Here is a 14,280-nt window from a genome sequence, read left to right on the forward strand (position 1 = left end):
TGGCGTGACCCTGGACAACACCCTGTCGTTCTCCACCAACATCAAGGCGGTGACCCGATCCTGTAGGTTCATGCTCTACAACATTCGCAGAGTACGACCATGCCTCACACAGGAAGCGGCGCAGGTCCTAATCCAGGCACTTGTCATCTCCCGTCTGGATTACTGCAACTCGCTGTTGGCTGGGCTCCCTGCCTTAGCCATTAAACCCCTACAACTCATCCAGAACGCCGCAGCCCGTCTGGTGTTCAACCTTCCCAAGTTCTCTCACATCACCCCGCTCCTCCGCTCTCTCCACTGGCTTCCAGTTGAAGCTCGCATCCGCTACAAGACCATGGTGATTGCCTACGGAGCTGTGAAGGGAACGGCACCTCCATACCTTCAGGCTCTGATCAGGCCCTACACCCAAACAAGGGCACTGCGTTCATCCACCTCTGGCCTGCTGGCCCCCCTACCTCTGAGGAAGCACAGTTCCTGCTCAGCCCAGTCAAAACTGTTCGCTGCTCTGGCACCCCAATGGTGGAATAAGCTCCCTCACGACGCCAGGACAGCGGAGTCAATCACCACCTTCCGGAGACACCTGAAACCCCACCTCTTTAAGGAATACCTAGGATAGGATCAAGTAATCCTTCTAACCCCCCCCCCCCCCCCCCTTAAAATATTTAGATGCACTATTGTAAAGTGGTTGTTCCACTGGATATCATAAGGTGAATGCACCAATTTGTAAGTCGCTCTGGATAAGAGCGTCTGCTAAATGACTTAAATGTAAATGTTTGTACTGGCAATTGAACCGCTTGCAGAAAGAATTAGACAGGACACAGACGTAACAGGTATCAGTATTGGTTAACATGATTAAGGGAGTGTTGGAACATAACGAACAAAATTACAGTTAATGAAAATGGATGCTTAATCCAGTATAAACTCATGTATAGAATTTATATTTACAAGAGACAAAATTCACAACTTCTACAGCACAACGGCAGAGTCATGTCTCAAATATAAGTATTATTTTCACTGTCGTTTTAGGTTAGTATTGTGGAGTAACTACAATATCATTGATCCATCCACAGTTTTCTCCTATCACAGCCAATAAACTCTGTAACTGTTTTAAAGTTACCGTTGGCCTAATGGTGAAATCGCTGAGCAGTTTCCTAAGGAAGGACGCCTTTATCTTTGTAGTGACTGGGTGTATTGATACACCATCCAAAGTGTAATTAATAACTTCACCATGCTCAAAGGGATATTCAGTCTGCTTCTTTCTTTTACCTATATACCAATACGTGCCCTTTAGGGACAAAAGGTGAGTTGCTTAGCCACATTTGTTGCAGTATTACTTTAGTGCCTTGTTGCAAACAGGATGTACACTACCGGTCAAACGTTTTAGAACACCTACTAATTCAAGGGTTTTTCTTTATTTTTACTATTTTCTACATTGTAGGATAATAGTGAAGACATCAAAACTATGAAATAACACACAGAATCATGTAGTAACCAAAAAAGTGTTAAACAAATAAAAATATATTTTATATTTGAGATTCTTCAAAGTAGCCACCCTTTTGCCTTAATGACAGCTTTTCTTTCTTTTAATACAAGTTTCATGTCACCTGGTCTCTGCCAGGATAGACAGTGCAATCGGAAAGTATTCAGACCCCTTGATTTTTAATGTTAAAAACATACATTTAATCCATTTTAGATTAAGGATGTAAAGTAAGTGGAAAAAGTACCCAATTGTCATACTTGAGTAAAGTATGGATTTCTTAATAAAAAGTTATTCAAGTAAAAGTGAAAGTCACCCAGTAAAATACGACTTGAGTAAAAGTCTAAAAGAATTCGACTTTAAATATACAGTTGAAGTCGGAAGTTTACATACACTTAGGTTGGAGTCATTAAAACTTATTTTTTCAATCACTACAAATTTCTTGTTAACAAACTATAGTTTTGGCAAGTCGGTTAGGACATCTACTTTCTGCATGACACAAGTAATTTTTCCAACAATTGTTTACAGACAGATTATTTCACTTATAATTCACTGTATCACAATTCCAGTGGGTCAGATGTTTACATACACTAAGTTGACTGTGCCTTTAAACTGCTTGGAAAATTCCAGAAAATGATGTCATGGCTTTAGAAGCTTCTGATAGGCTTATTGACATCATTTGAGTCAATTGGAGGTGTACCTGTGGATGTATTTCAAGGCCTACCTATAAACTCAGTGCCTCTTTGCTTGACATCATGGGAAAATCCAAAGAAATCAGCCAAGACCTCAGAAAAGAATCGTAGACCACATCTCCGGCGTGGCTCACTCTTGGATTGCGTCCTACCTGACAGGTCGCTCCTACCAGGTGGCGTGGCGAGAATCCGTCTCCGCAGCACGTGCTCTCACCACTGGTGTCCCCCAGGGCTCAGTTCTAGGCCCTCTCCTATTCTCGCTATACACCAAGTCACTTGGCTCTGTCATATCCTCACATGGTCTCTCCTATCATTCCTACGCAGATGACACACAATTAATCTTCTCCTTTCCCCCTTCTGATAACCAGGTGGCGAATCGCATCTCTGCATGTCTGGCAGACATATCAGTGTGGATGACGGATCACCACCTCAAGCTGAACCTCGGCAAGACGGAGCTGCTCTTCCTCCCGGGGAAGGACTGCCCGTTCCATGATCTCGCCATCACGGTTGACAACTCCATTGTGTCCTCCTCCCAGAGTGCTAAGAGCCTTGGCGTGACCCTGGACAACACCCTGTCGTTCTCCGCTAACATCAAGGCGGTGACCCGATCCTGTAGGTTCATGCTCTACAACATTCACAGAGTACGACCCTGCCTTACACAGGAAGCGGTGCAGGTCCTAATCCAGGCACTTGTCATCTCCTGTCTGGATTACTGCAACTCGCTGCTGGCGGGGCTCCCTGCCTGTGCCATTAAACCCTTACAACTCATCCAGAACGCCGCAGCCCGTCTGGTGTTCAACCTCCCCAAGTTCTCGCACTTCACCCCGCTCCTCCACACACTCCACTGGCTTCCAGTTGAAGCTCGCATCTGTTACAAGACCATGGTGCTTGCCTACGGAACTGTGAGGGGAACGGCACCTCCGTACCTTCAGGCTCTGATCAGTCCCTACACCCAAAGAAGGGCACTGCGTTCATCCACCTCTGGCCTGCTCGCCTCCCTACCTCTGCGGAAGCACAGTTCCCGCTCAGCCCAGTCAAAACTGTTCGCTGCTCTGGCACCCCAATGGTGGAACAACCTCCCTTACGACGTCAGGACAGCGGAGTCAATCACCACCTTCCGGAGACACCTGAAACCCCACCTCTTTAAGGAATACCTGGGATAGGATAAAGTAATCCTTCTACCCCCCCCCCCCCAAAAAAAAAAAAAAATATAGATGTACTATTGTAAAGTGGTTGTTCCACTGGATATCATAAGGTGAATGCACCAATTTGTAAGTCGCTCTGGATAAGAGCGTCTGCTAAATTACTTAAATGTAAGTCTGTTTCATCCTTGGGAGCAATTTCCAAATGCCTGAAGGTACCACGTTCATCTGTACAAACAATAGTACGCAAGTATAAACACCATGGGACCACGCAGCCGTCATACCGCTCAGGAAGGAGACGCGTTCTGTCTCCTAGAGATCAATGTACTTTGGTGTGAAAAGTGGAAATCAATCCCAGAACAACAGCAAAGGACCTTGTGAAGATGCTGAGGAAACGGGTACAAAAGTATCTATATCCACAGTAAAACGAGTCCTATATCAACATAACCTGAAAGGCCGCTCAGCAAGGAAGAAGCCACTGCTCCAAAACCTCCATTAAAAAAAGCCAGACTACGGTTTGCAACTGCACATGGGGACAAAGATCGTACTTTTTGGAGAAATGTCCTCTGGTCTGATGAAACAAAAATAGAACTAATGACCATCGTTATGTTTGGAGGAAAAAGGGGGAGGCTTGCAAGCCGAAGAACACCATCCCAACCGTGAAGCACGGAGGTGGCAGCATCATGTTGTGGGGGTGTTTTGCTGCGGGAGGGTCTGGTGCACTTCACAAAATAGATGGCATCATGAGGAAAGGAAAATTATGTGGATATTTTATTTTATTTTTATTTTATTTTATTTCACCTTTATTTAACCAGGTAGGCAAGTTGAGAACAAGTTCTCATTTACAATTGCGACCTGGCCAAGATAAAGCAAAGCAGTTCGACAACATACAAAAACACAGAGTTACACATGGAGTAAAACAACATACAATCAGTGATACAGTAGAAAAAATTAAGACTATATACAATGTGAGCAAATGATGTGAGATAAGGGAGGTAAAGGCAAAAAAGGCCATGGTGGCGAAGTAAATAAAGTATAGCAAGTAAAACACTGGAATGGTAGATTTGTTATTTGAAGAAAGTTCAAAGTTAAAATATAAATAATATGGTACAAAGGAGCAAAATAAATAAAATAAATAAATACATATACAATATATTGAAGCATCATCTCAAGACATCAGTCAGGAAGTTAAGGCTTGGTTGCAAATGGATCTTCCAAATGGACAATGACCCCTAGCATACTTCCAAATGGTTTAAGGACAACAAAGTCAAGGTATTGGAATGGCCATTACAAAGCCCTGACCTCAATCCTATAGAACATGTGTGGGCAGAACTGAAAAAGCGTGTGCGAGCAAGGAGGCCACAAACCTGACTCAGTTACACCAGCTCTGTCAGGAGGAATGGGCCAAAATTCACCCAACTTATTGTGGGAAGCTTGTGGAAGGCTAACCGAAACATTTGACCCAAGTTAAACAATTTAAAGGCAATGCTACCAAATATTATTTGAGTATGTAAACTTCTGACCCACTGGGAATGTGATGAAAGAAATAAAAGCTGAAATAAATAATTCTCTACTTTTATTCTCGCATTTCACATTCTTAAAATAAAGTGGTGATCCTAAATGACTGAAGACAGGGATTTTTTACTAGGATTAAATTTCAGGAATTGTTAAAAACTGAGTTTAATTGTATTTGGCTAAGGTGTATGTAAATTTCCGACTTCAACTGTACTTAAGTATCAAAAGTAAATGTAATTGCTAAATATATACTTAAGTATCAAAAGATGCATTTGTGTTTAGTGAGTGTACCATTTACTCTCTGCTCGCTACACTCGACCCTCTCACCCTTTACCCTCTACCCTTTACCCACTACCAGCTTCCCTTCACCCGCTTCTCTTTACCCACAGCCCGCTGCCCTCAAACCACTACCCTTTACCCACTACCGTTTAACCGCTACCATTTAAACTTAACACTCTACCCGATTACCTTTACCCACTTCCCTTTACCCACAACCCTCTACCCTTTACCCGCTACCCTTTACCCGCTACCCTGTAACCTTTACCCGCTACCCTTTACCCACTACCCTGTAACCTTCACCCACTACCCTTTACACTCTACCCACTTCCCTTTACCGCTACCCTTTAACCGCTACCCTTTATACTTTACACTTTACCCGGTACACTCTACCCTTTACCTAGTAACCTTTACACTCTACCCGGTAACCTTTACCTGCTACCCTTTACTCGCTACCCTTTACCCACTACCCTGTAACCTTTACCCGCTACCCTTTACCCACTACCCTGTAACCTTCACCCACTACCCTTTACACTCTACCCGGTAACCTTTAGCCGCTACCCTTTAACCGCTACCCTTTACACTTTACCCGCTACACTCTACCCTTTACCCGGTAACCTTTACCCGTTACACTCTACCCTTTACCCGCATTACACGCTACACTCTGCCCTTTACCCGGTAACCTTTACCCGTTACACTCTACCCTTTACCCAGTAACCTTTACCCTCTACCCACTACCCTTTACACTCTACCTTCTACCCTTTACCCGGTACCCACTACACATTACCCTCTACCATTTACCTTCTACCCGCTACGTCTACCTTATATCCGCTACCCTCTACCCTATACCCTTTACCCGCTACCATTTACCCACCTCCCTTTACCCCAATCCCTCTACCATTTACCCGCTACCTGCTATATCTAGCCTTTACCCACTTCCCTCTGCCCTTTACCTCTAACCGCTACCCGCTACGCTTTACCCACTTCCTTTTACTCGCTAGCCCTTTACCCGCTACCCTCTAACTCCTACCCTTTACCGCTATGCTTTAAACTCTACCCGCTACTCTTTACCCTCTACACATTACCAGCTACCCTCTACCTTTTACCCTGTACCCTCTTCCCTTTACCCGTTATTGTTTACCTGCCTCCTATTACCCGCTTCCCTCTACCCTATACCTGCTACCCGCTACAGTGACCCTTTACCCACTGCGCTTTACCCTCTACCCTTTAACTGCTACCCTCTATCCGATACCCGCTGCCATTTACCCTTTACACGCTACCCTTTAACTACTACCATCTACCTGCTACCGCAACCGTTTACCAGCTATTCTTTACAGTGCCTTGCAAAAGTATTCATCCCCCTTGGTGTTTTTCCTATTTTGTTGCATTACAACCTGTAATTTAAATTGATTTTTATTTGGATTTCATGTAATGGACATGCACAAAATAGTCCAAATTGGTTAAGTGAAATTAATAAAAATTATTTTTTTTAAATCGAAAAAATAAAGAACTTTAAAGTGGTGTGTGCATATGTATTCACCCCCTTTGCTATGAAGCCCCTAAATAAGATCTGGTGCAACCAATTACCTTCAGAAGTCACATAATTAATTAAATAATGTCCACCTGTGTGCAATGTAAGTATCACATGATCTGTCACCTGTTTTGAAAGGCCCCAGAGTCTGCAACACTGCCAAGCAAACGGCACCATGAAGACCAAGGAGCTCTCCAAACAGGTCAGGGACAAAGTTGTGGAGAAGAACAGATCAGGGTTGGGTTATAAAAAAATATCTGAAACTTTGAACATCCCACGGAGCACCATTAAATCCATTATTAAAAAATGAAAGAATATGGCACCACAACAAACTTGCCAAGTGAGGGCCGCCCACCAAAACTCACGGACCAGGCAAGGAGGGCATTAATCAGAGAGGCAACAAAGAGACCAAAGATAACCCTGATGGAGCTGCAAAGCTCCACAGCGGAGATTGGAGTATCTGTCCATAGGACCACTTTAAGCCGCACACTCCACAGAGCTGGGCTTTACAGAAGTGTTGCCAGAAAAAAGCCATTGCTTAAAGAAAAAAATAAGCAAATACGTTTGGTGTTCACCAAAAGGCATGTGGGAGACTCCCCAAACATATGGAAGAAGGTACTCTGGTCAGATGAGACTAAAATGTAGCTTTTTGGCAATCAAGGAAAATGCCATGTCTGGTGCAAACCCACCACCTCTCATCACCCTGAGAATACCATCCCCACAGTGAAGCATGGTGGTTGGCAGCATCATGCTGTTTTTCATCGGCAGGGACAGGGAAACTGCTCAGAATTGAAGGAATGATGGATGACCCTAAATACAGGGAAATTCTTGAGGGAAACCTGTTTCAGTCTTACAGAGATTTGAGACTGGGACGGAGGTTCACCTTCCAGCAGGACAATGACCCTAAGCATACTGCTAAAGCAACACTCGAGTGGTTTAAGGGGAAACATTTAAATGTCTTGGAATGCCTAGTCAAAGCCCAGACCTCAATCCAATTGAGAATCTGTGGTATGACTTAAAGATTGCTGTACACCAGCAGGAACCCATCCGACTTGAAGGATCTGGAGCAGTTTTGCCTTGAAGAATGGGCATAAATCCCAGTGGCTAGATGTGCCAAGTTTAAAGAGACATATCCCAAGAGACTTGCAGCTGTAATTGCTGCAAAATGTGGCTCTACAAAGTATTGACTTTGGGGGGGTGAATAGTTTTCTCAAGTGAATAGCATGCTCAAGTTTTCAGTTTTTTTGTCTTATTTGTTGTTTGTTTCACAAGAAAAAATATTTTGCATCTTCACAGTGGTAGGCATGTTGTGTAAATCAAATGATATAAACCTCCCAAAAATCAATTTTAATTCCAGGTTGTAAGACAACAAAATAGGAAAAATGCCAAGGGGGTGAAAACTTTCGCAAGGCACTGTACCCTCTACCCAACTACCCTTTACACACTACACTTTACCCTTACCTGCTACCCCTTACCTGCTACCCTTTACACTCTACCCTCTATACGCTACCCTCCACCCGCTACCCTTTACCTGCTTCACTCTACCCTTTACATGCTACTCTCTACCTTCTACCCTATACCTGCTGCCCTTTACCTGCTACTCTTTACCACTACCCTTTACCCTCTAACCTTTACCCACTACCCTCTAGCCTTTACCCGCTACATGCTACCCTCTATGCTTTAACTGCTACCCTCTATCCGATACCCACTACCCTGTAACCTTTACCCTGTAACTTTTACCCGCTACCCTGTAACCTTTACCCTGTAACTTTTACCCGCTACCCTGTAGCGGCTAGCGGCTATACGCACTAGGTCTCCAGTACGTCCTGTGCCAGCTCCACGCACCAGGCCTCCAGTGCGCCTCCCCAGTCCAGAGCTTCCGGCGACGGTTTCCAGTCCAGAGCTTCCGGCGACGGTCAATGGTCCGGAACCTTCAGCGGGGGTCAACGGTCCGGAGCTTCCAGGTAAGGCGTCCAGTCCTGCTCCAGGGCAGGAGCCTCCCTCTGCGCCGGTGCCCAGTCCAGGCACGGTGCCCAGTTCAGCTCCAAGGCCGGAGCCTTCCCCTGCACCGATGTCCAAGCACGGCGTCCAGTCCTCCTCCATGGCCGGAGTGTTCTTCTGCGCCGGTGCTCAGTCCAGATACGGTGTCCAGGCAGGAGCCTTCATCGGCACCGATGTCCAGGCCAGGTCTGGTGTCCAGTCCCGCTCCATGGCAGGAGCCTTCCTTGACACCGAGGTCCAGTCCAGGCACAGTGTTCAGCCCGGGTCCATGGCTGGATCTGTGGGATGAGCGGGTTCTGCGGCCCGCACCAGACCGGCCACCAAAGCTGGTGGATCCGCGAGCTGAGCAGATTTCAAGGTTTACTGCTAACCTACAAAGCATTACATGGCCTTGCTCCTACCTATCTCTCCGATTTGGTCCTGCACGTACGCTACGGTCACAAGATGCAGGCCTCCTAATTGTCCCTAGAATTTTTAAGCAGACAGCTGGAGGCAGGGCTTTCTCCTATAGAGCAACATTTTTATGGAATGGTCTGCCTATCCATGTGAGAGACGCAGACTCTGTCTCAACCTTTAAGTCTTTATTGAAGACTCATCTCTTCAGTAGGTCCTATGATTGAGTGTAGTCTGGCCGAGGAGTGTGAAGGTGAACGGAAATGCACTGGAGCAACGAACCACCCTTGCTGTCTCTGCCTGGCCGGTTCCCCTCTCTCCACTGGGATTCTCTGCCTCTAACCCTATTACAGGGGCTGAGTCACTGGCTTACTGGTGCTCTTCCATGCCGTCCCTAGGAGGGGTGCGTCACTTGAGTGGGTTGAGTCACTGACGTGGTCTCCCTGTCTGGGTTGGCGCCCCCCCTTGGGTTGTGCCGTGGCAGAGATCTTTGTGGGCTATACTCGGCCTTGTCTCAAGATGGTAAGTTGGTGGTTGAAGATATCCCTCTAGTGGTGTCGGGGCTGTGCTTTGGCAAAGTGGGTGGGGTTATATCCTGCCTGTTTGGCCCTGTCCGGGGGTTTCATCGGATGGGGCGACAGTGTCTCCTGACCCCTCCTGTCTCAGCCTCCAGTATTTATGCTGCAGTAGTTTGTGTCAGGGGGCTAGGGTCAGTCTGTTATATCTGGAGTATTTCTCCAGTGTCCTGTGTGAATTTAAGTATGCTCTCTCTAATTCTCTTTCTCTCTCTCTTTCTCTCTCTCGGAGGACCTGAGCCCTAGGACCATGCCTCAGGACTACCTGGCATGATGACTCCTTGCTGTTCCCAGTCCACCTGGCCGTGCTGCTGCTCCAGTTTCAACTGTTCTGCCTGCGGCTATGGAACCCTGACTTGTTCACCGGACGTGGTACCTGTCCCAGACCTGCTGTTTTCAACTCTCTAGAGACAGCAGGAGCGGTAGAGATACTCTCAATGATCGACTATGAAAAGCCAACTGACATTTACTCCTGAGGTGCTGACCTTTTGCACCCTCTACAGCCACTATGATTATTATTATTTGACCATGCTGGTCATTTATGAACATTTGAACATCTTGGCCATGTTCTGTTATAATCTCCACCCGGCACAGCCAGAAGAGGACTGGCCACCCTTCATAGCCTGGTTCCTCTCTAGGTTTCTTCCTAGGTGTTGGCCTTTCTAGGGAGTTTTTCCTAGCCACCATGCTTCTACACCTGCATTGCTTGCTGTTTGAGGTTTTAGGCTGGGTTTCTGTACAGCACTTTGAGATATCAGGTGATGTAAGAAGGGCTATATAAATACATTTGATTTGATAATGACATCACAATACCCCATAATGACAAACCGAAAACACGTTTTTAGACAATTTTGCACATTTATTAACAATTTAAAACAGAAATACCTTATTTACATAAGTACTCAGACCCTTTGCTATGAGACTCGAAATTGAGCTCAGGTGCATCCTGTTTCCATTGATCATCCTTCAGATGTTTCTACAACTTAGTTGCAGTCCACCTGTGGTCAATTCAATTGATTGGAAATGATTTGGAAAGACACACACCTGTCTTTATTAGGTCCCACAGTTGACAGTGCATGTCAGAGCAAAAACCAAGCCATGAGGTCGAAAGAATTGTCCGTGGAGCTACAAAATAGGATTGTGTTGAGGCACAAATCTGGGGGAAGAGTATCAAAACATTCTGCAGCATTGAAGGTCCCCAAGAACACAGTGGCCTCCATAATTCTTAAATGAAGGAAGTTTGGAACCACCAAGAGTCTTACTAGAGCAGGCCGCCCGGCCAAACTGAGCAATCGGGAGAAGGGCCTTGGTCAGGGAGGTGCCAAGAACCCGATGGTCACTCTGACAGAGCTCCAGAGTTCCTCTGTGGAGATGGGAGAACCTTCCAGAAGGACAACCATCTCTGCAGTACCGCACAAATCAGGCCTTTATGGTAAAGTGGCCAAACAGAAGCCACTCCTCAGTAAAAGGCACATGACAGCCTCCTTGGAGGACTCTCAGACGATGAGAAACAAGATTCTCTGGTCTGATGAAACCAAGATTGAACTCTTTGGCTTGAATGCCAAGCGTCACATCTGGAGGAAACCTGGCACAATCCATAGGGTGAAGCATGGTGGTGGCAGCATCATGCTGTGGGGATGCTTTTCAGTGGCAGGGACTGGGAGACTAGTCAGGATCAAGAAAAAGCTGAATGGAGAAAAGTACAGAGATCCTTGATGAAAACTTGCTCCAGAGTGCTCAGGACCTTAGACTGGGGCGAAGGTTCACCTTCCAACAGGACAACAACCCTAGGCACACAGCCAAGACAACGCAGGAGTGGCTTCGGGACAAGTCTCTCGATGTCCTTGAGTGGCCCAGCCAGAGCCCGGACTTGAACCCAATCTAACATCTCTGGAGAGACCTGAAAATAGCTGTGCAGCGACGCTCCCCATCCAACCTGACAGAGCTTGAGAGGATCTGCAGAGAAGAATGGGAGAAACTCCCCAAATACAGGTGTGCCAAGCTTGTAGTGTCATACCCAAGAAGACTTGAGGCTGTAATTGCTGTTAAAGGTGATTCAACAAAGTACTTAGTAAAGGGTCTGAATACTTATGTAAATGTGATATTTCATTTTTTTTTATTGTTAATAAATTGGCAAAAAATTCTAAGCCTGTTTTTTCTTGTCATTATGGGGTATTGTGTGTAGATTGAGGGGGGAAAAAACAATTTCATCAATTTTAGAATAAGGCTGTAATGTAACAAAAATGTGGATAAAGTCCAGGGGTCTGAATACTTTCACTGTATAATACAATAACCAGGTTTATGTTAAACCTTTTTATTTGAGTAAAGTACATGTCAGATAAAACACATTTTCATGACAGATGGAAACAGAATAATTTTTGGTAAACTTTCCAAATGTCGACAAAACAAAATATGCTCGACAAGGGGATAACTTTTTGTGTCTGTTAAAATGTTTGATCTAATAACCATCATCTCTAAATAAGTCACATGTAGGGAAAGCGTGCAGTTTATTAGGCTACAGTCACGTCCTGACCATAGTAAGATGTTATTTTCTATGGTAGAGTAGGTCAGGGCGTGACAGGGGGTGTTTTGTATATCTATGTTTAGGTTCTAGTTTTTCTATTTCTATGTTGTAGTTTTTTGGGGATGATCTCCAATTAGAGGCAGCTGTTCCTCGTTGTTTCTAATTTAAGATCATACTTCAGTATGTTTTTTTTTCTTCCCCCCACCGGTGTGGTGTTGCTGTACCTGACAGAACTGTGCGCTTTCCTTTTCGCTTTGTTATTTTTTTCTTTAGTGTTCTGAGTGAAAATAAATATTCATCATGAGCAATCAACACGCTGCGCTTTGGTCCCCTCTCTACGACAGCCGTTACAGCTACAGATAAATGATGAACGTCACAGGGTGGTGAAAGAACAAGGTGACGAACTCGATGCTCCTTTCCAATAAATCTCTAGGGTTTTATTCCGGTAATTTGATGATCGATGCTTGGCTGCTTTTGAAAAATAAAAATAATTTCATGTAGGCAATACATTTGCTCTAGCCAACCGTGTGCAGATGGCATACCAGAGTGGGCACACTCGCTATATATAACGCAACTTTTTTTGTGTGTGAAGAAAATCAGTTGAGTTAAATGCATTGAAACCCATTTAACTTGTATTGTTTTTGTCGGTACCTAGGAATGCAACCGCAAAATGTCATTTTTATGTGCGTTATGTCGTCGGGGAACAGTCTTTTCTATTGTAAAGTGGTTGTTCCACTGGATATCATAAGGTGAATGCACCAATTTGTAAGTCGCTCTGGATAAGAGCGTCTGCTAAATGACTTAAATGTAAATGTTTTGTCTGCCACCAGTCCATTGGATTGAAACATCTCTGGTGGGAAAATGCGTACATTTGTCACCGAAAATGTTTTATTGTGAGATGGCATCATTGAGATTTCTCTAGCCCTGGAATTAATCCACTGTGCCACCAGGATGGCGTTACCATGCCATGGATTTTACACATACAAAACTGTTAATTTTAGTCTATTCAAACAGACCCCCATTTCAAAGAAAACAATCGCTCACTAACAGTATTCTCCATTTAGCAGACGCGTGTATACGTTTAACATGTGTGGCCCCTTGGCGTTGTAAGTGGTAAGCTCTACGGACTGAGACACATAGGACCACATTAAGATCAGCTGTGACCAATTAGTGTGCGCGACCAACACACCTGAAGACACTTAACAAGAGACGACAGAGTTTTGTTGACCCTGAGAATAATGGAATATACTGTTAATGTTTTTATATAACATTCTTAGAAGGTTTTCTGAATGTTACTTACGTTTTCTTGTGATTTTTATGGAAAGTTTTCATGTTCTCAGAACAGAATTGAAAGCTAATTTATGTTAATTTATAGAAATAGATATATATATATATTTTACATTCCCAGAATATTGCCAAGAACTGATATAAAAGAGAACCATACATTATATGAACGTTCTGACAACAGAATGTAGTAAAATATTACATTAAATACAACCACATCGGAACTTGTGCACAATGTTCTGTGCAAGTACTGAAATTCTCACAGATGAACAGGCTTAACGTTCTCTTAACTGTTTGAGAACATTCCCAATATCAAACCAGTTGGGAGAACACTCCCAATATCAAACCAGTTGGGAGAACATTCCCAATATCAAACCAGTTGGGAGAACATTCCCAATATCAAACCAGTTGAGAGAACACTCCCAATATCAAACCAGTTGAGAGAACACTCCCAATATCAAACCAGTTGGGAGAACATTCCCAATATCAAACCAGTTGGGAGAACATTCCCAATATCAAACCAGTTGGGAGAACATTCCCAATATCAAACCAGTTGGGAGAACATTCCCAATATCAAACCAGTTGGGAGAACATTCCTAGAACGTTACCGAAAATGAAATTAAATGTAGCCATGTTTGATCTTTTAGGAAAATTCTGTTAAAGTAATGACATAAATGGCAACAAAATAAATATTTGTTAAGTTCTTTAAATGTGCTGAGAATATACCAAAGCCAAGCAACTATATCCTGCAGGTTTTATACAGGACAACCACACTCTTACCAGGCCTGTAGCCACATGGTTCTCAGAAGGTTAAGTGATGTACTGTGACGTGCTGGCTGGGGGACTTGCGTGCGTGTGTCCTGGACACGTTTT

The sequence above is a fragment of the Salmo salar genome, chromosome 15 (genome assembly GCF_965601325.2).
Source record: "Salmo salar chromosome 15, fSalSal1, whole genome shotgun sequence".
In the NCBI taxonomy this organism is placed as follows: Eukaryota; Metazoa; Chordata; class Actinopteri; order Salmoniformes; family Salmonidae; genus Salmo; species Salmo salar.